We start from the raw sequence: 24,462 nt of genomic DNA, 5'->3' as shown, positions 1-24,462 counted from the left end.
TACGGAAAATTAATTCAAAACTAAGATTATTCATTATTGATCTATTAGTCATTTTAAAAACTGTCTATTGAAATCTAGAGGATGTAAGTATAAACAAGAAAAACGAAAAGCATCTGCTGGGAAGGACCATTCTTAATCAAAATAATTCTAGATCGTATTGCTGTGGTTATCATCATCATACTAACCTGTCCCTAAATGCATTCCAATCTACAATTCAGAACACTTTTAAGATCCAAAATCCTAATCCACGAGTATAGCCACATATACACCCCTACACGCACAGCCTGAACCTGTATCTATTCATTGCAGATTAGAGACTGGGATACAGTGATTAGAGGCCATACTTATAATGAAAACTGACAGTCATCATTATATGCAACTTGAGTCTACCTGATGACAATGGGCAAACAAGCGAAAAAATATTTAAGAAGGTAAAAGTAGTAAAGGTGTAACTGTTTTGGAAACATTTATTAGATCTCAAGCTCCTCCTATGTTTGATGAATCTTCTAAACAGCTTTAATTAATTCACTAGTATTAGACAATATTTGTATAAACTGAGGCTTCTATTGAGCTACCCGTTGAGGTATTTATCTTACAAATTATCTTAGACATCATGTTCAAATCACAAATACTAAATTAGTCTCTCCCAAACCATGGGCAATTCATCTAGGTCAGGATTACACAACCTTTTCTGGTTCGAGGGCACCAATGTCATATTGAACATCTTCAAAGGGCCACAGTAAAATTGAAAGGGGTATTAACATTTGAATGTTTTTCATCATATCAAGAGCATATGGCTAAAAGATGCAGGTTCCATCTATCAGAACAGACTGTGCTTTTCCAAAAAGAAGCACTACCCCAAAAATAAGCCCTAGCAGTTTTTTTCATTTTAGGAGTACTTATAAAAAAGCCTAACTCCAAAAATAAGCCCTGGTTGTGTACCATACCATAATAGTATTCTGAAATAGGGCTTGGCAGCCATTTCAGGGTATGTAACTTTTATTGGTGTACATTGGCCTGTTGTGTTGTTGTAAACCCCAGAAGTATCACATTGTATCTAGTTAATGGAAAATGAATATTCACCCATTCCCCAGCCTATCGATCTGCGTCAGTGATTGGAAAGTGTGCTAATTGCAAATGAATATTCACCCCCTTTTCCTGCCCATATTCCTGAACACCCCTTTGTGCTGGCATCAGTGATTCAGTGAGACTGCCCGAAGACCACAGCGTTATGCTCGTATTAACCGGCAGCTTTCCTCCCCTGAGTATGACAGCTGAATAAAAATTCAGGGTCAGTAGAGCTGCCGGCCAGTCCAAGCATAGCGCTGTCATCCTTCGGCAGAAGTAAGTCTGACAGAGTCATTGATGCCAGCACAGAGCGGTGGGTGGGATTATCGGCAGGGGTAGGGGGTGAATATGCTTTTCCATTAACACACATTCTAATCACTGATGAGAGCACAGAGCGGTGGGTGAGGAAACTGTGAATATTCATTTTCCATCAACAGGTGACCCAATTACTGATGCCAGTACAAAATATAAGACATCACCTGAAAATAAGCTCTAGCGCATCTTTTCGAGGCAAAAACAATATAAGATACTGTCTTATTTTCAGGGAAACACGGTATTTGAAGTAAGGGGATTCTTTTTTACACCAATCAATACTTTAGAGAGGAGAAGATCCTCCACACATGTAATTCTCTCCTTTGAAGATGATGGGTGTTGCAGTAGCTGGTTGCATTTCTCAATTCTCTTAAAATAAAATAGTGAGAGCTGCATGTACAAATTCACACATGACTTTTTGAAGTCCTAAACAAGCATCACAGAACCCTAGTCTATTGATATATAGGGCACACAGATATGGTTACAGTGTGCGTTATTTCTGCTTGCTCCTGATTAGTGTACTACTCTTCTTCTCTCTGTATACAGAAGGTTGAGTACTTGAACAAAATGGCATGTGACCACCAAGCTGAAGGTTGTGCACACTTGATCTAGGTAATATCCAGATTTTATTACTAGAGATAGACGAGCACTAAAATGCTCGGGTACTCGGTCCTCGAGTTGAGCAGGTCAGATGCTCTAAAAGGGCTCAACTTGAGTAACGAGTATAATGAAAGTCATTGATTGGGCAGTCCATCTCTATGCCATACAGCCTGCCATAAACAGATCATTCCTGGGGTAGGGTTTTTTCTTTTGACACACTACATCTGAAAATGTTGCTTTAACCCAAGTGAGAGCCTTTCATAGACTACAAATGGCGCTCCCTAAAAGGCCTGCACAGATAATGCAGTAAAGCAAACCTGTGCGTTGTGGTTGTTGTTTCATGGATGAAAGATCCAAGCATGCATGATACTTGGCTGAGCTTCGTGAGTATCTGAGCACCTCGATGCTCGATTGAATATTGAACCCGCAGGCTCTAAACTTTTTCTGAGTTCATAGTTTCCCAAGAGGAAATTGTTCCAGAAAGTTTTAGATGAATAAACATATATATTCTAAAGTGATGAAAGGCTAGTGGAGCCTTGGCTGGGAACCACAAATTCTATATATTAGCCCTGCTTCTCAAATAAGCAATATCTCAATATGTGTGTTTCCATTTACAATTGTTACTGTCACCCATATTAGCATTTATCTTGCCTATCATTACTCATACTTCTAAGTAGAGTCATATAACTTGACATTTGGTGTCTATGTATGACTTTGTCACTGAACAGGAGCATTTATGTATTATTCTATCTTTTATTTTCTCAGATATTTCTAGATAAAGGGATTCTGGCTAGAACATCTTAAGCACAAATCGAGATTTTGGCAGCCTGTTGGATATGCAATCTGCTTGGAAACTAGATAGCTGTTCCTCAAGCTACAATATGTAAAAAAAAGTGGGTTATAAATCTCGCTAAGGAAGTCACTATGCACATAAGAGTATGTGAATAATGACATTATTTGTTAGGTTTTCTATTCTACTGTCATCTGTTCCATTTTTGAAAAAAAGTTATGAATGTGATCATTCTCCCTTCTAATCTCATTCAGTTGAGTTAAAGGACAAAAACAATCGATGACTTGACAAGAATACAATAAATAGCGGCCATAGCTGAATGCAATTACAATGATAAGAGATACCAAGAGGTAAGATGATGCCTACTGTACATAGGGTCATTACTAAACCGCAGTCTGTGTTTCAAGTCTTTTTTCCTCTGGGTAAGGTAAAAGATGGGAATGAAAGCATACATGTTGGTAGGTTTAGTTCTGATAAAATGCCATGCAGATGACAAAACTTGTGTTGATGGTGGTTGCAATGGTGAACTAATAATCAGTAAATCTATATATGGCAAGTCTTTCTACTCAGAAGCTTTAGATGGCCTATGGTGCTCTAGATCCTAACAAGGCATAATATTTAACAAAAGCATTGTAGAATATCTTATTGAAATAGTGATATTCCCAGATTAAAAAAATAAATAAAACCAGAATATTTTACAAGGTTACATTGCCCAAAAGATATATGTGTATTTGTTCTTCAGGGACATCTCCTCCTCCCCCTGGTCACAATAGAGAACAGGATGACAAATTACTGGACTGGTCTGTAGAGAAATCAAAGCGGCAGTATACATCGGAGGCAGCATTCTGTATGGAAAGCAGAGCACAACTTGTATGCCACATTTTATAAGCTTGGATCAGCTACTAAAAGTCCATCATGTCGATTTGTTGTGTCAGGACCGTTTGAAGGGGCAATGGGAGCAAATGCCAGCGGCCTGAAGTGCACAGGGAGTCTAGCTTGATTTCTCACAGAGCCTAATATGTTCTCACTGCACACACGCATTCAGACAAATAGTTTAATGCGTCTGCAAAGATGGATGCTCGTTAATCTCTCAATTTCTCTTAATTCGTTTTGTTAAACCTAGGATTTACCAACTAAATCCTCGTCTGACTCAAGACAGAAAGCAGATTGTAACAATGTATCGATTTGTATTTACAAATATGTCCACAAAATAAAGACGATAGATTAAACCCATTGATCCTTAAACGTTTTACACTTAAGGATAAATCCTTCCACAAGGTCTCTTATACACATAGATGAGGCCATATGTGGAAACGTTTGAAAGACACAGACTTGGTTAGACCACTAGACCACTTTTGGAGCTTTGTAGTATACTTCTCACAAGGGATTCAGCTGTTGGGTTCTATAGCAATTAGCTGTAATTGTTAGCAATGCTATCCTCCCTATTGTCTAAAGCTGGGGCCAGATGACATTTTTTTTTCTCTTCCAAGAAAATCGGATCACGTTTTCTAATCAGACTGTCATCATAGTTTGATCAAAGTGTGATCTGATTTTTTCGGATGTGGAGAAGATGGAAAAAAACATTTGTATCTTCTCTATTATATCAGTCCGGGAAAATCGTACCACACTAGGATGTCAACCAATTATCACCACAAACCCTTTGACTTGCATGGCTGAGTATGACCCGATTTACGGAGACAACTTGGACATGCTGTGATTTTTTTCTTTGGACAGACTCATTCAAGGCAAAAATTAACCTTGTTCACTACCCCATAGAAAAACTTTGGTCTAAGTGTGATCTGATGTTTAGTCGGATCGCACTCAGATCGAAAATATGGTCATATTAGTGAGCACTAACTCCAGCTATACTTCTCTATACTTGATTGAACTGGGACCATTTAGCTCTCCAGTATTGTGCTTTCCGATTGAACTATAATGCTGATTTTTATTAAGGGGTAAATTTAGCTGACTTTTATTAAGTAAGATATTCTAATTTGTCCAAGTAATATACTCTATTTTATAGCTGGTGTAAATAGTACTGAACGTACAGATGTGTCATGCTAATAGGAGTTTAGGAGATCTTTTTGTTACTGCACCAATAATACATGACATTTTGTCTAGGCAAATAATTTAGCATTAGCCAGCAAAACAAATGCACGCGCACTACCTCTGAGATATCCATGGATAATAACACATAATTTGCACGTCTGCCGGCAATCCTTCTCATTAGCTTTACTGAGGCAATATAATTATCGCTAGACAGTCTATACATACATATATATTTATCAGCACTGATCATGAGTTTAGGGCACTTAACCCACAGGGATTATGTGGTGCTGGAGAAGAGCGGACATGGACTGTCTGTTCTCCTCTTAACTGATTACCTAATGATCTGTTATATGCGCTGTTCATTATTAGTTCATTAAAGACATGGACAAGAAAATGTCTCACAGCAGCAGCGGATCAGCTAAGCATTTGACCAATTTTGACTCCTACAAAGCCAAAAAATTAGCAAACTCGGCATGAACTGAAAGCCCAGAGCCCCTATGCAAAATTTTAAAAAAGGCCTCCCAGCTATCGTAAACCGTTTAAAGCACTAATGCAACAGGGAGGTATCCTCAGGTCTAATTGCTGCAGCTTCACCTCCCGCCTGCCCTTTTAGTTGTACCTCTAGACATCTACATTCTGTATATTTCCCCTTTGTAAACTTGTTGCCCAAACATGGCCAATGTAAAACTATCAAGAAGGCCAATCTGATTAGAAAGATTATCAAAGTTTAATGTACCTACTAGTAGTCATCTTTAATATCCACACTAAAATTCACTACTTTTAGTGCAATTACTTATTCTAAAATAAGATTCCTTTACTTGGTAATATTCTTATATTTTTATTGAATCAGAAAATCCAAATTATTAGACTATTGTAGCTGCAAAGACACATTTCTATACAATTTCTTTTGAAAACTATGATAGAAACAAAAAATACCAAAAAAAAAAAGATAACCCTTGTATTATAAAGGAACAGTCTGTGCTTCCAACCCGCAGAGTGGGGTCAGAGAAGAAAGGGATTACAATGTCAGCTACTCTGTAGTCCTGAGATCAAAGAGCTGGAAGAAGCCCTGTTTATAGCCCTGTCCTGTGATCCCCTCCTCTCTACTGCCACACTGGGGTGCCAGTACCCTAGCTACTTGAAAAAAATCACCTGCATGACAATGTTAACGTCAACATTTAATGGATGCAAGTCACTGGTGTCTTGGCACCCGTCAACTACAAGATCTCACAAAGAAAAAAATTATTCTGCACGGTATAGATTGTGTTACTTCTTACCTCTGCTGTCCTAGTCCATACTGCAAAAAGTGAGTTTCTGTGAACTGTCCAAACACTAGTCAGAATAGCCCAATTTTGGCTTCAATTGGTTGAATTGTGGCTTATGGATATTTTAAAACACAACTTAAAGGAAACCTGTCAGATCCCATATATCCTCTAAACTATCAGAAGGGACACGTGTGAGCCAAATATCCCTGCCTAACCATTCCTGTCAGATAATATTGTAAAATCAAGGCTTAAAGAAAGGTTTTATAAGTTACTTTTTCCCTATGCTAATTAGGGCTGTGATTAGTCGCAAGGGCGTTATTTCGCCTTGACTAGTTGGCCTTCTTTCCGTGTTATCACGCCTCTGTGAGTGTGATAACATGATTTCCATGAGCCAGCGTCACTGCCAACTCATGGAAATCTCACATGAGGGCGTCTTGTTCCCGCCGCATTGTTTGGCCTCTGTAGCCGTGTGTTTACTTCCCGGCTTCAAAGGCGCACTGTGCATGGTCATAAGTGCAGGAGACTTTAGATCATACGCAGTGCGATTGTGCAGCTGACAAGCATAAATTTGACTACAGAGGCCAAGCAATGCTGTGGGAATGAGATGTGTACATGCGCAAGATTTCCATGATCTGGCGGTGATGTTGACTCATGGAATCATGCTAACAGTCCTACAGGTGCGTGATAACATGGAAAGAGGGCCAACTAGTCAGGGCGAAACAACGCCCTTGCGACTAGTCAACAGCCCTAATTGGCATAGGGAAAAATAACTTCTAAATCCTTTTTTAAATGTTGCTTTTACACAATATTATTAGACAGGGACAGTGAAGCAGGGATCTTTTGTCCAGACATGTTCCTGCTGCTAGGTTAGAGGGCAAATGGGACCTGACAGGTTCCTTTCAAATGCAAAATATACAAAAATTTTAATCATATTAGCAGGTGAAATAGACATTAAAGTGGGACTATTATGGTGATTTTGTGGTGTTTCAGGATTGCATATTGGCATTATTTGATCTCCGTATATTGCTGTACTGTTTGCTTACTATATAGGAACATTTTTCTTTCTGTATGATGTGTATTTATATCTGCCTTGTGGTGGAAGTGGATTGTCGGTCTAGTAATTTAGGGTATTTGGTCTATTTAATGGAGCAGTAGAGTGAATCTGCAGATGTAGTAAATAGGGATGATCGAATATCACAAATATTCAGCAATATTCGGCTTCGTAAATATCTGACGAATAGTTCGCCGCTATGCGAATATTCGATGCGCAATGTAAGTCTATGGGAAGCCCGAATAGTTGCGATTCGCCAACTATTCGGGTTTCCCATAGATTTACATTGCGCATCGAATGTTTGCAAATCATCGAATAGTGGCAACCTATTCTGCGAATATGGGCGTTGCCGAATATTTGCGGTATTCAATCATCCCTAGTAGTAAAGATTACCTCGACTCAAATAACACAGTGATGGGATATCAAGACACAAAAGTATAATTCAACACTCAACTTTACCTTGGCCAAAGACTTGTGCAATTAAGTTACCTAAACCTTTTACGCGATATAACCTTCTGTAGTAAGTTATAAATATTGTGTCAAGATAACCTTTGCTACGTCTGCTATGTAATAAATATTGGTACCTGCTGTATATGTTGCTCTAGCTTATAAGTAGATGATTGCAGTAGCTTAAATGGAATTTTAGTGACCCTTCTTGTGGTGAGTCGATTATAATATGCCTTTTGAAAGGTGTCTTTTTTAACTTTTTTATTAGATATTTTTTGATAATTAGCTACAAATATTTTGTGAGGAATATTGATTTGAAAAATAAATAATTTCTCCATGATAGGTTCTTTCCCATAGAGCTGGTAAATTCTTGAAAATTCAAAGGTCCCAGCCTTTTTTAGTTATACTCCTGATGTCAGCTACATGCTATTTGTGTGCACCCATCCTGCAAATCTATATACTGTATATGCTGCAGAAATAAATTAAAATTCCCAGGCTCTTTTCTCAAGAGGAAAAATACTCTCTTTTGACATAATTGTGAAATATATTTTACTATCTAGTGATATGTCAAGGTAATTGGTTGCCTTTTTAATGTTTCCAAACTCTTGGTACACATTAATCCCTAGAGATATTTTGTGGAGTTGAAAAATAAAAAGTAAATACCTATAATTAATACACACTGAAACCCCTGAGTTCTCCCTGAGGAAGTGAGACTTGTCTAATCTCAGCATGATGTAAACTGAAAAACAATTTAATGTGTGACTAAAGCAAGGTAATACTGCTCAACAATTTTATAAAAGCCGCCTAATAAAATATCGACTGTACCGGACTCTATGGCTGTAAACTCTTCGCAAACAATATAAGACTGATTTTGTCATGTTAAGTTATTTTAGAGGCTTCTTTATTATTCTACAAAAAATGAAAAGAAAATGTCTTAAGTTTCATTAAAAAGGAAAAATAATAGCAAACATTTTCTGTCATATACACTTATGTACTGTATATACAGCAGAAAAAATGGAAGCAGCCCTTCAACAGCAATTATCAAGAAAAAAAAGTTTTTAGGGAATCTGTCACCCCATTTGACCTATTTAAACTATTAATATGGGCATACAGGTTATAGAATGATGAAATAAGTCATACCTGTATGTCTCATATCAGATGCCTTGTTGGAAAAATAATCTTTTATCACTTTATGTAAATGAGGTCTTCTAAGTTATGGGGAGGATTCTGCCTGGAAGGTAACTCCACTTGCAGAGATTTTAAAGAGAAGGAGCAGCTACCAGTGTGATGTGTGATGACCGCTCTCTGGTCTCCTGATGTCACTGCAGAGCTGTGTGTTATTACAGCTATAGAGTTGTGTATGATTATAACTGCAGAGTTGTCTGTTATTATAACTACGGAGTTGTGTATGATTATAACTGCAGAGCTGCAAGTGATTAAAACTAAAGAGCTGTGTGTGATTATAACTGCAGAGCTGTGTGTGATTATAACTGCAGAGCTGTGTGTGATTATAACTACAGAGCTATGTGTGATTATAACTGCAGAGCTGTGTGTGATTATAACTGTAGAGCTGTGTGTGATTATAACTGCAGAGCTGTGTGTGATTATAACTGTAGAGTTGTGTGTGATTATAACTGTAGAGCTGTGTGTGATTATAACTGCAGAGCTGTGTGTGATTATAACTGTAGAGCTGTGTGTGATTATAACTGCAGAACTGTGTGTGATTATAACTACAGAGCTATGTGTGATTATAACTGCAGAGCTGTGTGTGATTATAACTGTAGAGCTGTGTGTGATTATAACTGCAGAGCTGTGTGTGATTATAACTGCAGAGCTGTGTGTGATTATAATTACAGAGCTGTGTGTGTTTATAATTACAGAGCTGTGTGTGATTATAACTACATAGCTGTGTATGATTATAACTGCAGAGCTGTGTGTGATTATAACTGCAGAGCTGTGTGTGATTATAATTACAGAGCTGTGTGTGATTATAACTACAGAGCTGTGTGCGATTATAATTACAGAGCTGTGTGTGATTATAACTACAGAGCTGTGTATGATTATAACTGCAGAGCTGTGTGTGATTATAACTGCAGAGCTGTGTGTGATTATAATTACAGAGCTGTGTGTGATTATAACTACAGAGCTGTGTGTGATTATAACTACAGAGCTGTGTGTGATTATAACTGCAGAGCTGTGTGATTATAACTGCAGAGCTGTGTGTGATTATAACTGCAGAGCTGTGTGTGATTATAACTACAGAGCTGTGTGTGATTATAACTACAGAGCTGTGTGTGATTATAACTAGAGTAGTGTGTGATTATAACTACAGAGCTGTGTGTGATTATAACTACAGAGCTGTGTGTGATTATAACTGCAGAACTGTGTGTGATTATAACTACAGAGCTGTGTGTGATTATAAAAGCAGAACTGTGTATGATTATAACTACAGAGCTGTGTGTGATTATAATTACAGAACTGTGTGTGATTATAACTACAGAGCTGTGTATGATTATAACTGCAGAGCTGTGCGTGATTATAACTACAGAGCTGTGTGTGATTATAACTACAGAGCTGTGTGTGATTATAACTGCAGAGCTGTGTGTGATTATAACTGCAGAGCTGTGTGTGATTATAACTGCAGAGCTGTGTGTGATTATAACTGCAGAGCAGTGTGTGATTATAACTACAGAGCTGTGTGTGATTATAACTGCAGAACTGTGTATGATTATAACTACAAAATTGTGTGTGATTATAACTGCAGAGCTGTGTATGATTATAACTGCAGAGCTGTGTGTGATTATAACTGCAGAGCTGTGTGTGATTATAACTACAGAGCTGTGTGTGATTATAACTAGAGTAGTGTGTGATTATAACTGCAGAGCTGTGTGTGATTATAACTACAGAGCTGTGTGTGATTATAACTGCAGAGCGGTGTGTGATTATAACTGCAGATCTGTGTGTGATTATAACTACAAAGCTGTGTGTGATTATAACTGCAGAGCTGTGTGTGATTATAACTGCAGAACTGTGTATGATTATAACTACAAAATTGTGTGTGATTATAACTGCAGAGCTGTGTATGATTATAACTGCAGAGCTGTGTGTGATTATAACTACAGAGCTGTGTGTGATTATAACTAGAGTAGTGTGTGATTATAACTGCAGAGCTGTGTGTGATTATAACTGCAGAGCTGTGTGTGATTATAACTGCAGATCTGTGTGTGATTATAACTACAAAGCTGTGTGTGATTATAACTGCAGAGCTGTGTGTGATTATAACTGCAGAACTGTGTGTGATTATAACTGCAGAGCTGTGTGTAATTATAACTGCAGAGCTGTGTGTGATTATAACTACAGAGCTGTGTGTGATTATAACTACAGAGCTGTGTGTGATTATAACTAAAGAGCTGTGTGTGATTATAACTACAGAGCTGTGTGTGATTATAACTACAGAGCTGTGTGTGATTATATCTGCAGAGCTGTGTATGATTATAACTACAGAGCTGTGTGTGATTATAACTACAGAGCTGTGTGTGATTATAACTACAGAGCTGTGTGTGATTATATCTGCAGAGCTGTGTGTGATTATAACTACAGAGCTGTGTGTGATTATAACTGCAGAACTGTGTGTGATTATAACTGCAGAGCTGTGTGTAATTATAACTGCAGAGCTGTGTGTGATTATAACTACAGAGCTGTGTGTGTTTATAACTACAGAGCTGTGTGTGATTATAACTAAAGAGCTGTGTGTGATTATAACTACAGAGCTGTGTATGATTATAACTGCAGAGCTGTGTGTGATTATAACTGCAGAGCTGTGTGTGATTATAACTGTAGAGCTGTGTGTGATTATAACTGTAGAGCTGTGTGTGATTATAACTGCAGAGCTGTGTGTGATTATAACTGTAGAGCTGTGTGTGATTATAACTGCAGAACTGTGTGTGATTATAACTACAGAGCTATGTGTGATTATAACTGCAGAGCTGTGTGTGATTATAACTGTAGAGCTGTGTGTGATTATAACTGCAGAGCTGTGTGTGATTATAACTGCAGAGCTGTGTGTGATTATAATTACAGAGCTGTGTGTGTTTATAATTACAGAGCTGTGTGTGATTATAACTACAGAGCTGTGTATGATTATAACTGCAGAGCTGTGTGTGATTATAACTGCAGAGCTGTGTGTGATTATAATTACAGAGCTGTGTGTGATTATAACTACAGAGCTGTGTGCGATTATAATTACAGAGCTGTGTGTGATTATAACTACAGAGCTGTGTATGATTATAACTGCAGAGCTGTGTGGGATTATAACTGCAGAGCTGTGTGTGATTATAATTACAGAGCTGTGTGTGATTATAACTACAGAGCTGTGTGCGATTATAACTACAGAGCTGTGTGTGATTATAACTGCAGAGCTGTGTGATTATAACTGCAGAGCTGTGTGTGATTATAACTACAGAGCTGTGTGTGATTATAACTACAGAGCTGTGTGTGATTATAACTGCAGAACTGTGTGTGATTATAACTACAGAGCTGTGTGTGATTATAAAAGCAGAACTGTGTATGATTATAACTACAGAGCTGTGTGTGATTATAATTACAGAACTGTGTGTGATTATAACTACAGAGCTGTGTATGATTATAACTGCAGAGCTGTGCGTGATTATAACTACAGAGCTGTGTGTGATTATAACTACAGAGCTGTGTGTGATTATAACTGCAGAGCTGTGTGTGATTATAACTGCAGAGCTGTGTGTGATTATAACTGCAGAGCTGTGTGTGATTATAACTGCAGAGCAGTGTGTGATTATAACTACAGAGCTGTGTGTGATTATAACTGCAGAACTGTGTATGATTATAACTACAAAATTGTGTGTGATTATAACTGCAGAGCTGTGTATGATTATAACTGCAGAGCTGTGTGTGATTATAACTGCAGAGCTGTGTGTGATTATAACTACAGAGCTGTGTGTGATTATAACTAGAGTAGTGTGTGATTATAACTGCAGAGCTGTGTGTGATTATAACTACAGAGCTGTGTGTGATTATAACTGCAGAGCGGTGTGTGATTATAACTGCAGATCTGTGTGTGATTATAACTACAAAGCTGTGTGTGATTATAACTGCAGAGCTGTGTGTGATTATAACTGCAGAACTGTGTATGATTATAACTACAAAATTGTGTGTGATTATAACTGCAGAGCTGTGTGTGATTATATCTGCAGAGCTGTGTGTGATTATAACTACAGAGCTGTGTGTGATTATAACTAGAGTAGTGTGTGATTATAACTGCAGAGCTGTGTGTGATTATAACTGCAGAGCTGTGTGTGATTATAACTGCAGATCTGTGTGTGATTATAACTGCAGAGCTGTGTGTGATTATAACTGCAGAGCTGTGTGTGATTATAACTACAGAGCTGTGTGTGATTATAACTTCAGAGCTATGTGTGATTATAACTACAGAGCTGTGTGTGATTATAACTGCAGAGCTGTGTGTGATTATAACTGTAGAGCTGTGTGTGATTATAGCTACAGAGCTATGTGTGATTATAACTACAGAGCCGTGTGTGATTATAACTACAGAGCTGTGTGTGATTATAACTGCAGAGCTGTGTATGATTATAACTGCAGAGCTGTGTGTGATTATAACTGCAGATCTGTGTGTGATTATAACTGCAGAGCTGTGTGTGATTATAACTACAGAGCTATGTGTGATTATAACTACAGAGCCGTGTGTGATTATAACTACAGAGCTGTGTGTGATTATAACTGCAGAGCTGTGTATGATTATAACTGCAGAGCTGTGTGTGATTATAACTGCAGATCTGTGTGTGATTATAACTGTAGAGCTGTGTGTGATTATAGCTACAGAGCTATGTGTGATTATAACTACAGAGCTGTGTGTGATTATAACTGTAGAGCTGTGTGTGATTATAACTACAGATCTGTGTGTGATTATAACTGCAGAACTGTGTATGATTTTAACTACAGATTTGTGAGTGATTATAACTACAGAGCTGTGTGGGATTATAACTACAGAGCTATGAGTGATTATAACTACAGAGCTGTGTGTGAATAAAATTACAGAGCTGTTTGTGATTATAACTGCAGAGTTGTGTGTGATTATAACTACAGAGCTGTGTGTGATTATAACTACAGAGCTATGTGTGATTATAACTACAGAGCTGTGTGTGATTATAACTGCAGAGCTGTGTGTGATTATAACTGTAGAGCTGTGTGTGATTATAGCTACAGAGCTATGTGTGATTATAACTACAGAGCCGTGTGTGATTATAACTACAGAGCTATGTGTGATTATAACTACAGAGCTATGTGTGATTATAACTACAGAGCTGTGTGTGATTATAACTGCAGAGCTGTGTGTGATTATAACTGCAGATCTGTGTGTGATTATAACTCAGAGCTGTGTGTGATTATAACTGTAGCGCTATGTGGGATTATATGACTAGAGTTGTGTGTGATTATACAGTACAGACCAAAAGTTTGGACACACCTTCTCATTCAAAGAGTATTCTTTATTTTCATGAATCTGAAAATTGTAGATTCACATTGAAGGCATCAAAACTATGAATTAACACATGTGGAATAAAATACTTACCAAACAAGTGTGAAACAACTGAAAATATGTCTTATGTTTTAAGTTCTTCAAAGTAGCCACCTTTTGCTTTGATTACTGCTTTTTACACTCTTGAAATTCTCTTGATGAGCTTCAAGAGATAGTCACCGGAAATGGTCTTCCAGCAGTCTTGAAGTAGTTCCCAGAGATGCTTAGCACTTGTTAGCCCTTTTGCCTTTACTCTGCGGTCCAGCTCACCCCAAACCATCTAGATTGAGTTCTGGTGTGGTGACTGTGGAGGCCAGGTCATCTGGCGTAGCACCCCATCACTCTCCTTCTTAGTCAAATAGCCCTTACACAGCCTGGAGGTGTGTTTAGGATCATTGTCTTGTTGAAAAATAAATGATGGTCCAACTAAACACAAACTGGATGGAATAGCATGCTGCTGCAAGATGCTGTGGTAGCCATGCTGGTTCAGTATGCCCTCAATTTTGAATAAATCCCCAACAGTGTCACCAGCAAGCACCCCCACACCATCACACTTCCTCCTCCATGCTTCACGGTGGGAACCAGGCATGTAAGTTCATCCGTTCACCTTTTCTGCGTCACACAAAGACACGGTGGTTGGTTCCAAAGATCTCAAATTTGGACTCATCAGACCAAAGCACAGATTTCCACTGGTCTAATGTCCATTTCTTGTGTTCTTTAGCCCAAACAAGTCTCTTCTGCTTGTTGCCTGTCTTTAGCAGTGGTTTCCTTGCAGCTATTTTACCATGAAGGCCTACTGCACAAAGTCTCCTCTTAATAGTTGTTCTAGAGATGTGTCTGCTGCTGGAACTCTGTGTGGCATTGACCTGGTCTCTAATCTGAGCTGCTGTTAACTTGCGATTTCTGAGGCTGGTTACACATCTTGTTCTTCCGTTCCTGGGGCAATCCTCATGTGAGCCAGTTTCTTTGTAGCGTTTGATGTTTTTTGCCACTGCACTCGGGGACACTTTCAAAGTTTTTCTAATTTTTCGGACTGACTGTCCTTCATTTCTTAAAGTGATGATGGCCACTCGTTTTTCTTTACTTAGAATTTGTATTATGGCAAGAAAAAAGCAAGTAACAGTCTTTTCATTAGGACTATCAGCTGTGTATCCACCAGACTTCTGCACAATACAATCGATAGACCCAACCCCATTTATAAGGCAAGAAATCCCACTTACTAAACCTGAAAAGGCACACCTGTGGAGTGAAAACCATTTCCGGTGACTATTTTTTGAAGCTAATCAAGAGAATGCCAAGAGTGTGCAAAGCAGTAAGTAAAGCAAAAGGTGGCTACGTTGAAGTACCTAGAATATAAGACATATTTTCAGTTGTTTCACACTTTTTTGTTAAGTATTTAATTCCACATGTGTTAATTCATAGTTTTGATGCCTTCAACGTGAATCTCCAATTTTCAGAGTCATGAAAATAAAGAAAACTCTTTGAATGAGAATTTGTGTCCAAACTTTTGTTCTGTACTGTATAACTACAGAGCTGTGCGTGATTATAACTGCAGAGCTGTGTGTGATTATACCTACAGAGCTGTGTGTGATTATAACTGCAGAGCTGTGTGTGATTATAACTGCAGAGCTGTGTGTGATTATACCTATAGAGCTGTGTGTGATTATAACTGCAGAGCTGTGTGTGATTATAACTACAGAGCTGTGTGTGATTATAACTACAGAGCTGTGTGTGATTATAACTGCAGAGCTGTGTGTGATTATAACTACAGAGCTGTGTGTGATTATAACTGCAGAGCTGTGTGTGATTATAACTGCAGAGCTGTGTATGATTATAACTGCAGAGCTGTGTATGATTATAACTGCAGAGCTGTGTGTGATTATAACTAGAGCTATGTGTAATTGTATAACTAGAGCCATGTGTGATTATATAACTACAGAGCTGTGTGTGATTATAACTACAGAGCTGTGTGTGATTATAACTGCAGAGCTGTGTGTGATTATAACTACAGAGCTGTGTGTGATTATAACTGCAGAGCTGTGTGTGATTATAACTACAGAGCTGTGTGTGATTATAACTACAGAGCTGTGTGTGATTATAACTGCAGAGCTGTGTGTGATTATAACTGCAGAGCTGTGTATGATTATAACTGCAGAGCTGTGTGTGATTATAACTAGAGCTATGTGTAATTGTATAACTAGAGCCGTGTGTGATTATATAACTACAGAGCTGTTTGTGATTATAACTACAGAGCTGTGTGATTATATAACTGCAGAGCTGTGTGTTATTATAACTGCAGAGCTGTGTGTGATTATAAGTGCAGAGCTGTGTGTGAATTTATCTGCAGAGCTGTGTATGATTATAACTGCAGAGCTGTGTGTGATTATAACTGCAGAGCTGTGTGTGATTATAACTGCAGAGCTGTGTGTGATTATAACTGCAGAGCTGTGTGTGATTATAACTACAGAGCTGTGTGTGATTATATAACTACAGAGCTGTGTGTGATTATAACTGTAGAACTGTGTGTAATTATAACTGCAGAGCTGTGTGTAATTATAACTACAGAGCTGTGTGTGATTATAAATACAGAGCTTTGTGTGATTATAACTACAGAGCTGTGTGTGATTATAACTGAAGAGATGTATGTGATTTTAACTGTAGAGCTGTGTGTGATTATAACTGTAGAGCTGTGTGTGATTATAACTACAGAGCTGTGTGTGATTACAACTGCAGAGCTGTGTGTGATTATAACTGCAGAGCTGTGTGTGATTATAACTACAGAGCTATGTGTGATTATAACTGCAGAGCTGTGTGTGATTATAACTGCAGAGCTGTGTGTGATTCTAACTGCAGAGCTGTGTGTGATTATAACTGCAGAGCTGTGTGTGATTATAACTGAAGAGATGTATGTGATTTTAACTGTAGAGCTGTGTGTGATTATAACTCTAGAGCTGTGTGTGATTATAACTACAGAGCTGTGTGTGATTACAACTGCAGAGCTGTGTGTGCTTATAACTGCAGAGCTGTGTGTGATTATAACTACAGAGCTATGTGTGATTATAACTGCAGAGCTGTGTGTGAGTATAACTGCAGAGCTGTGTGTGATTATAACTGCAGAGCTGTGTGTGATTATAACTGCAGAGCTGTGTGTGATTATACCTACAGAGCTGTGTGTGATTATAACTGCAGAGCTGTGTGTGATTATAACTACAGAGCTATGTGTGATTATAACTGCAGAGCTGTGTGTGATTATAACTGCAGAGCTGTGTGTGATTATAACTGCAGAGCTGTGTGTAATTATAACTAGAGCTATGTGTAATTGTATAACTAGAGCCGTGTGTGATTATATAACTACAGAGCTGTTTGTGATTATAACTACAGAGCTGTGTGATTATATAACTGCAGAGCTGTGTGTGATTATAACTGCAGAGCTGTGTGTGATTATAAGTGCAGAGCTGTGTGTGAATTTATCTGCAGAGCTGTGTATGATTATAACTGCAGAGCTGTGTGTGATTATAACTGCAGAGCTGTGTGTGATTATAACTGCAGAGATGTGTGTGATTATAACTGCAGAGCTGTGTGTGATTATAACTGCAGAGCTGTGTGTGATTATAACTACAGAGCTGTGTGTGATTATACCTTCAGAGCTGTGTGTGATTATAACTGCAGAGCTGTGTGTGATTATAACTGCAGAGCTGTGTGTGATTATACCTACAGAGCTGTGTGTGATTATAACTACAGAGCTGTTTGTGATTATAACTACAGAGCTGTGTGTGATTATAACTGCAGAGCTGTGTGTGATTATATAACTACAGAGCTGTTTCTGATTATAACTACAGATCTGTGCGTGATTATATAACTGCAGAGCTGTGTGTGATTATAACTGTAGAACTGTGTGTAATTATAACTGCAGAGCTGTGTGTGATTATAAATACAGAGCTTTGTGTGATTATAACTACAGAGCTGTGTGTGATTATAACTGAAGAGATGTATGTGATTTTAACTGTAGAGCTGTGTGTGATTATAACTGTAGAGCTGTGTGTGATTATAACTACAGAGCTGTGTGTGATTACAACTGCAGAGCTGTGTGTGATTATAACTGCAGAGCTGTGTGTGATTATAACTGCAGAGCTGTGTGTGATTTTAACTACAGAGCTATGTGTGATTATAACTGCAGAGCTGTGTGTGATTATAACTGCAGAGATGTGTGTGATTATAACTACAGAGCTATGTGTGATTATAACTGCAGAGCTGTGTGTGATTATAACTGCAGAGCTGTGTGTGATTATAACTGCAGAGCTGTGTGTGATTATAACTGCAGAGCTGTGTGTGATTATACCTACAGAGCTGTGTGTGATTATAACTGCAGAGCTGTGTGTGATTATAACTACAGAGCTATGTGTGATTATAACTGCAGAGCTGTGTGTGATTATAACTGCAGAGCTGTGTGTGATTATAACTGCAGAGCTGTGTGTAATTATAACTAGAGCTATGTGTAATTGTATAACTAGAGCCGTGTGTGATTATATAACTAACTACAGAGCTTTTTGTGATTATAACTACAGAGCTGTGTGATTATATAACTGCAGAGCTGTGTGTGATTATAACTGCAGAGCTGTGTGTGATTATTAGTGCAGAGCTGTGTGTGAATTTATTTGCAGAGCTGTGTATGATTATAACTGCAGAGCTGTGTGTGATTATAACTGCAGAGCTGTGTGTGATTATAACTGCAGAGCTGTGTGTGATTATAACTGCAGAGCTGTGTGTGATTATAACTGCAGAGCTGTGTGTGATTATAACTGCAGAGCTGTGTGTGATTATAACTGCAGAGCTGTGTGTGATTCTAACTGCAGAGATGTGTGTGATTACAACTGCAGAGCTGTGTGTGATTATAACTGCAGAGCTGTGTGTGATTATAACTACAGAGCTATGTGTGATTATAACTGCAGAGCTGTGTGTGATTATAACTGCAGAGCTGTGTGTGATTCTAACTGCAGAGCTGTGTGTGATTCTAACTGCAGAGCTGTGTGTGATTATAACTGAAGAGATGTATGTGATTTTAACTGTAGAGCTGTGTGTGATTATAACTGTAGAGCTGTGTGTGATTATAACTACAGAGCTGTGTGTGATTACAACTGCAGAGCTGTGTGTGCTTATAACTGCAGAGCTGTGTGTGATTATAACTGCAGAGCTGTGTGTGATTATAACTGCAGAGCTGTTTGTGATTATAACTGCAGAGCTGTGTGTGATTATACCTACAGAGCTGTGTGTGATTATAACTGCAGAGCTGTGTGTGATTATAACTACAGAGCTATGTGTGATTATAACTGCAGAGCTGTGTGTGATTATAACTGCAGAGCTGTGTGTGATTATAACTGCAGAGCTGTGTGTAATTATAACTAGAGCTATGTGTAATTGTATAACTAGAGCCGTGTGTGATTATATAACTACAGAGCTGTTTGTGATTATAACTACAGAGCTGTGTGATTATATAACTGCAGAGCTGTGTGTGATTATAACTGCAGAGCTGTGTGTGATTATAAGTGCAGAGCTGTGTGTGAATTTATCTGCAGAGCTGTGTATGATTATAACTGCAGAGCTATGTGTGATTATAACTGCAGAGCTGTGTGTGATTATAACTGCAGAGCTGTGTGTGATTATAACTGCAGAGCTGTGTGTGATTATAACTGCAGAGCTGTGTTTGATTATAACTACAGAGCTGTGTGTGATTATACCTACAGAGCTGTGTGTGATTATAACTGCAGAGCTGTGTGTGATTATAACTGCAGAGCTGTGTGTGATTATACCTACAGAGCTGTGTGTGATTATAACTACAGAGCTGTTTGTGATTATAACTACAGAGCTGTGTGTGATTATAACTGCAGAGCTGTGTGTGATTATATAACTACAGAGCTGTTTGTGATTATAACTACAGATCTGTGCGTGATTATATAACTGCAGAGCTGTGTGTGATTATAACTGTAGAACTGTGTGTAATTATAACTGCAGAGCTGTGTGTGATTATAAATACAGAGCTTTGTGTGATTATAACTACAGAGCTGTGTGTGATTATAACTGAAGAGATGTATGTGATTTTAACTGTAGAGCTGTGTGTGATTATAACTGTAGAGCTGTGTGTGATTATAACTACAGAGCTGTGTGTGATTACAACTGCAGAGCTGTGTGTGATTATAACTGCAGAGCTGTGTGTGATTATAACTGCAGAGCTGTGTGTGATTTTAACTACAGAGCTATGTGTGATTATAACTGCAGAGCTGTGTGTGATTATAACTGCAGAGCTGTGTGTGATTATAACTACAGAGCTATGTGTGATTATAACTGCAGAGCTGTGTGTGATTATAACTGCAGAGCTGTGTGTGATTATAACTGCAGAGCTGTGTGTGATTATAACTGCAGAGCTGTGTGTGATTATACCTACAGAGCTGTGTGTGATTATAACTGCAGAGCTGTGTGTGATTATAACTACAGAGCTATGTGTGATTATAACTGCAGAGCTGTGTGTGATTATAACTGCAGAGCTGTGTGTGATTATAACTGCAGAGCTGTGTGTAATTATAACTAGAGCTATGTGTAATTGTATAACTAGAGCCGTGTGTGATTATATAACTACAGAGCTTTTTGTGATTATAACTACAGAGCTGTGTGATTATATAACTGCAGAGCTGTGTGTGAATATAACTGCAGAGCTGTGTGTGATTATAAGTGCAGAGCTGTGTGTGAATTTATTTGCAGAGCTGTGTATGATTATAACTGCAGAGCTGTGTGTGATTATAACTGCAGAGCTGTGTGTGATTATAACTGCAGAGCTGTGTGTGATTATAACTGCAGAGCTGTGTGTGATTATAACTGCAGAGCTGTGTGTGATTATAACTACAGAGCTGTGTGTGATTATACCTACAGAGCTGTGTGTGATTATAACTGCAGAGCTGTGTGTGATTATAACTGCAGAGCTGTGTGTGATTATAACTACAGAGCTGTGTGTGATTATAACTGCAGAGCTGTGTGTGATTATACCTACAGAGCTGTGTGTGATTATAACTGCAGAGCTGTGTGTGATTATAACTGCAGAGCTGTGTGTGATTATACCTACAGAGCTGTGTGTGATTATAACTGCAGAACTGTGTATGATTATAACTGCAGAGCTGTGTGTGATAATATCTACAGAGCTGTGTATGATTATAACTACAAAGCTGTGTGTGATTATAATTACAGAGCGGTGTGTGATTATAACTAAGTTCTTGGAGGCAGATGTATCTCACAGGCAGCATCCTCCCCATAGCCTGGAGGTGCTAGTATACACAAAGTGATGAAAGATGATTTATCCATTACAAAGTATCTGATAAGAGGCACACAAGTTTGACTTTTTTTTGTTATTTTATAGCCTGTATTAATAGTTTATATGGATCAAATGTAGTGATAGATTACATTTAATAGCCCATAACAGCAATGTTTAGGTCCATGTGAGGACCTTCTTAAGCACAGTCCTGCTTTCATTTTTTTCCTGCTATATTTGAAGTCTAATTATTGCCTGAAAAGATTTGCAGCCATAAATGTTTTGCTGATGCTGTACATATTTTTCTCTATATATATTGTAGGGGAAAATATATTAATGACTAAAGTGAAATTTGAAACAGTGCCTCATAGCCACTGTGTATTATTTACAATAATAGTCTTATATTAAACAAAAGGGACCTTTGGATCTCCTACAAGGTTCGAAGGCCATTTAGAACAACAACCTCCCTACTACTTATAGGTACAACCATGGGCACCCCCTTGCCACAATTATCTTAAAGACTTATATAGACAATATGATCAATTTGGTCTCTTGTCAGGGTCAATAGCATTCACTTTGCACTATTTTACTAGCTAAGCTTGTGTATGGGCATTTATAACTGTACTGTATGTTTTTGTGGGACAAGGGACCTTAAGCCTACTTAGACACCATGGTTACAGGAAACAAAAAAACGTACACAAATATCTGAATCTTAAAGGAGCATTTTGTTGTTATTAAATTTTACTTTAGTTAGTTAGATAACATGAAAATTTGGGGTTCTCTTTATCTTAGAGCTTTTATCTTACTTATGGTAGTGTACAGTTTGTTTTTACACAATCCAACTACCTTAGTGTGGCCAAGTGTGCAGAGTTGTTACATTTCAGAGGAGGGATTTACTCATGACATTCCAGACATCTCTCTCCAGCCTATTGATTTCTATACATCAGTAAGTTGGTCACCTCCCTCCCCCTCTCACCCTCTCTCCATTTACCTCCTTCCATTAATCTTCTGAAGAAATGCTATTTTTAAAGCTTGCAAAATCATCATCCCCTATTCACTCCTTTCAGAGCAGGTCTCCCAGTCCTGAGTGCTTTTTCAAGTACACTGATATCTCTATATGTAGCTATAATAATAACTGGGTACACTTCAGGATAAACACTGGAAACTGAATGTGTTAAAGCAGAACTTAGGCTGATCTTTAGAATTCTAATGTGATGATACTACAGGTCTACTACTCAACAGAACTGTCACTCAAAGACGAGTGTCCTCTCTGCCAACAACCAGGACGTAAGCAGACTGTAGAACTGTGCGCTGCTCAAGAGGCAACTTAAGAATAACCCTTTAAAGGGATTGCCCATCTTTCCCGCTTTTTTTTATTTAAATGGATCTATTTGGCCCTATAAATAATTTATGCAAATGAGTTTAATTAAAAGTTTTGCATGATTTGGATTTTACAGGCTCTTTATTTCTCTGCACACTAATTTTTCACGTGGTCTGTTATAAACAAACTGAGAGAAGCTCAGAAAAAAAATGGATAAAACAGTTACAAACACTCCCATCAGACCGATAGAAAAAGCTCACGGACAGATTCTCATTTAACTAATTATGTAGCCAATGATAGACAGTGTTACACACAGGCTATAGAAGGCAAAAATAACACATTTTTTGTGAAGCTAAATTGCAAAAAAATAATTTTTACCATAAAATGCTTTGATGTAGATAAAAAATAAATTGTCTCTAAAAGTGGACAACCACTTTCAGAATGTGGTTGATCATTGTGAGTATACTCTGTGCCGTAGAAAGCCGTAGGGGCAAGCATTTCAGCTGCTGCAGTTAAAATGTAATACTACATTGTGCCTGTTATACTATGTAAATTAATAATTTATTTAGTACAATGATTGCTCACACTTGCCAGAAAGGGAGTTAATTTTAAACAGCAAATCTATATTATGTTCCATAGAAGGGTTTCAATTAGAGTATATGCATAGAGGTTGTCTTCATAGGACAACGCCTTTAACTAACTGGTCACCTTGGAATATGTCCAGATCCAATAATTTATGAGGGAATATATGGTTACTATAGTTCTTTTGGGAACAGAAAGGAAATGTAACTTCTTTTAAGTTACTTTTTCAATAGAGGAATAGAAACTACTTTTGAACATAAAAATGTCATACATTATTCCAATTTTCATTATTAAAACAATACTTTTAAGTTTCAATTCCTGGAGCCCAGTTATTTTATAGATAGGAGAAACAATTATAATGTAGGTATCATCCTGCTTTACTTTTTTTGTGTAACTATTCTAGATAGCTTCACACAAATCAGATGTTGATGCTTGAATTCGGTAACAATACATTATCTAGTGGCAGAAACTATTACTCTTCTGCAGTTAAAATATATGTTGAATATTGTGATGGTTACTACTCTGGGGGGATAGTGGTTTATAGTGCTATAGTGGACTTACAGTATGCCTGGCTTCACTCACTGTATGTAAATATAATGATAATGGTGTAGACCAGAACAAATGCTAATAGCTGAATGTGTTAAATTAGAACTAGTATTGCGCTTTATAGTTCTACTAATACAACAGCACTGCTACTCAACAGGACTGTCACTCAAGGAGAAGTGCCCGCCTTTCCAGCAACTAGGAAGTAAGGAAACTGCAGAACTGTCTGCTGCTCAAGAGGCAACTTGAGAATGAACCTATAAAGGAGTTGTCTATACCAGGACACACATAATGTACACAAGGTTATAGTTTGGTTAATGTTCCCATTATATATTATATTTTTTAAATAAAAATTTGCCATACTTTTCCAAAATAAAATCAGACACAGTTACAAATCAATAGTGCAACCATGGCCATATGTATTTCTGTGTATATGGGACACATTCGCAGTGTTGGACCCTGCTCAATCTAGTTGAAGGCTAAAAGTTGTAGTTGTGAATGCTATAATGTGGAGGGTGGATTACCAATGACCTACTGTTCATCAAGATGTTAGATTTGATATTTGTTCTAAA

At 37.9% G+C, this 24,462-nt stretch overlaps 1 protein-coding gene across 3 annotated transcripts in view; it reads right to left on the bottom strand.

The window, feature by feature from the left end:
* CSMD2 (CUB and Sushi multiple domains 2) overlaps positions 1-24,462 on the bottom strand; it is a 1,639,331-nt gene that overhangs the window by 481,780 nt on the left and 1,133,089 nt on the right. The gene's annotated exons all lie outside the window — the stretch shown is intronic.

The sequence above is a fragment of the Anomaloglossus baeobatrachus genome, chromosome 2 (genome assembly GCF_048569485.1).
Source record: "Anomaloglossus baeobatrachus isolate aAnoBae1 chromosome 2, aAnoBae1.hap1, whole genome shotgun sequence".
Taxonomy (NCBI): Eukaryota; Metazoa; Chordata; class Amphibia; order Anura; family Aromobatidae; genus Anomaloglossus; species Anomaloglossus baeobatrachus.
The sequence above is the reverse complement of the archived record's forward strand: the minus strand, read 5'-3'. Positions and strand labels throughout refer to the sequence as shown.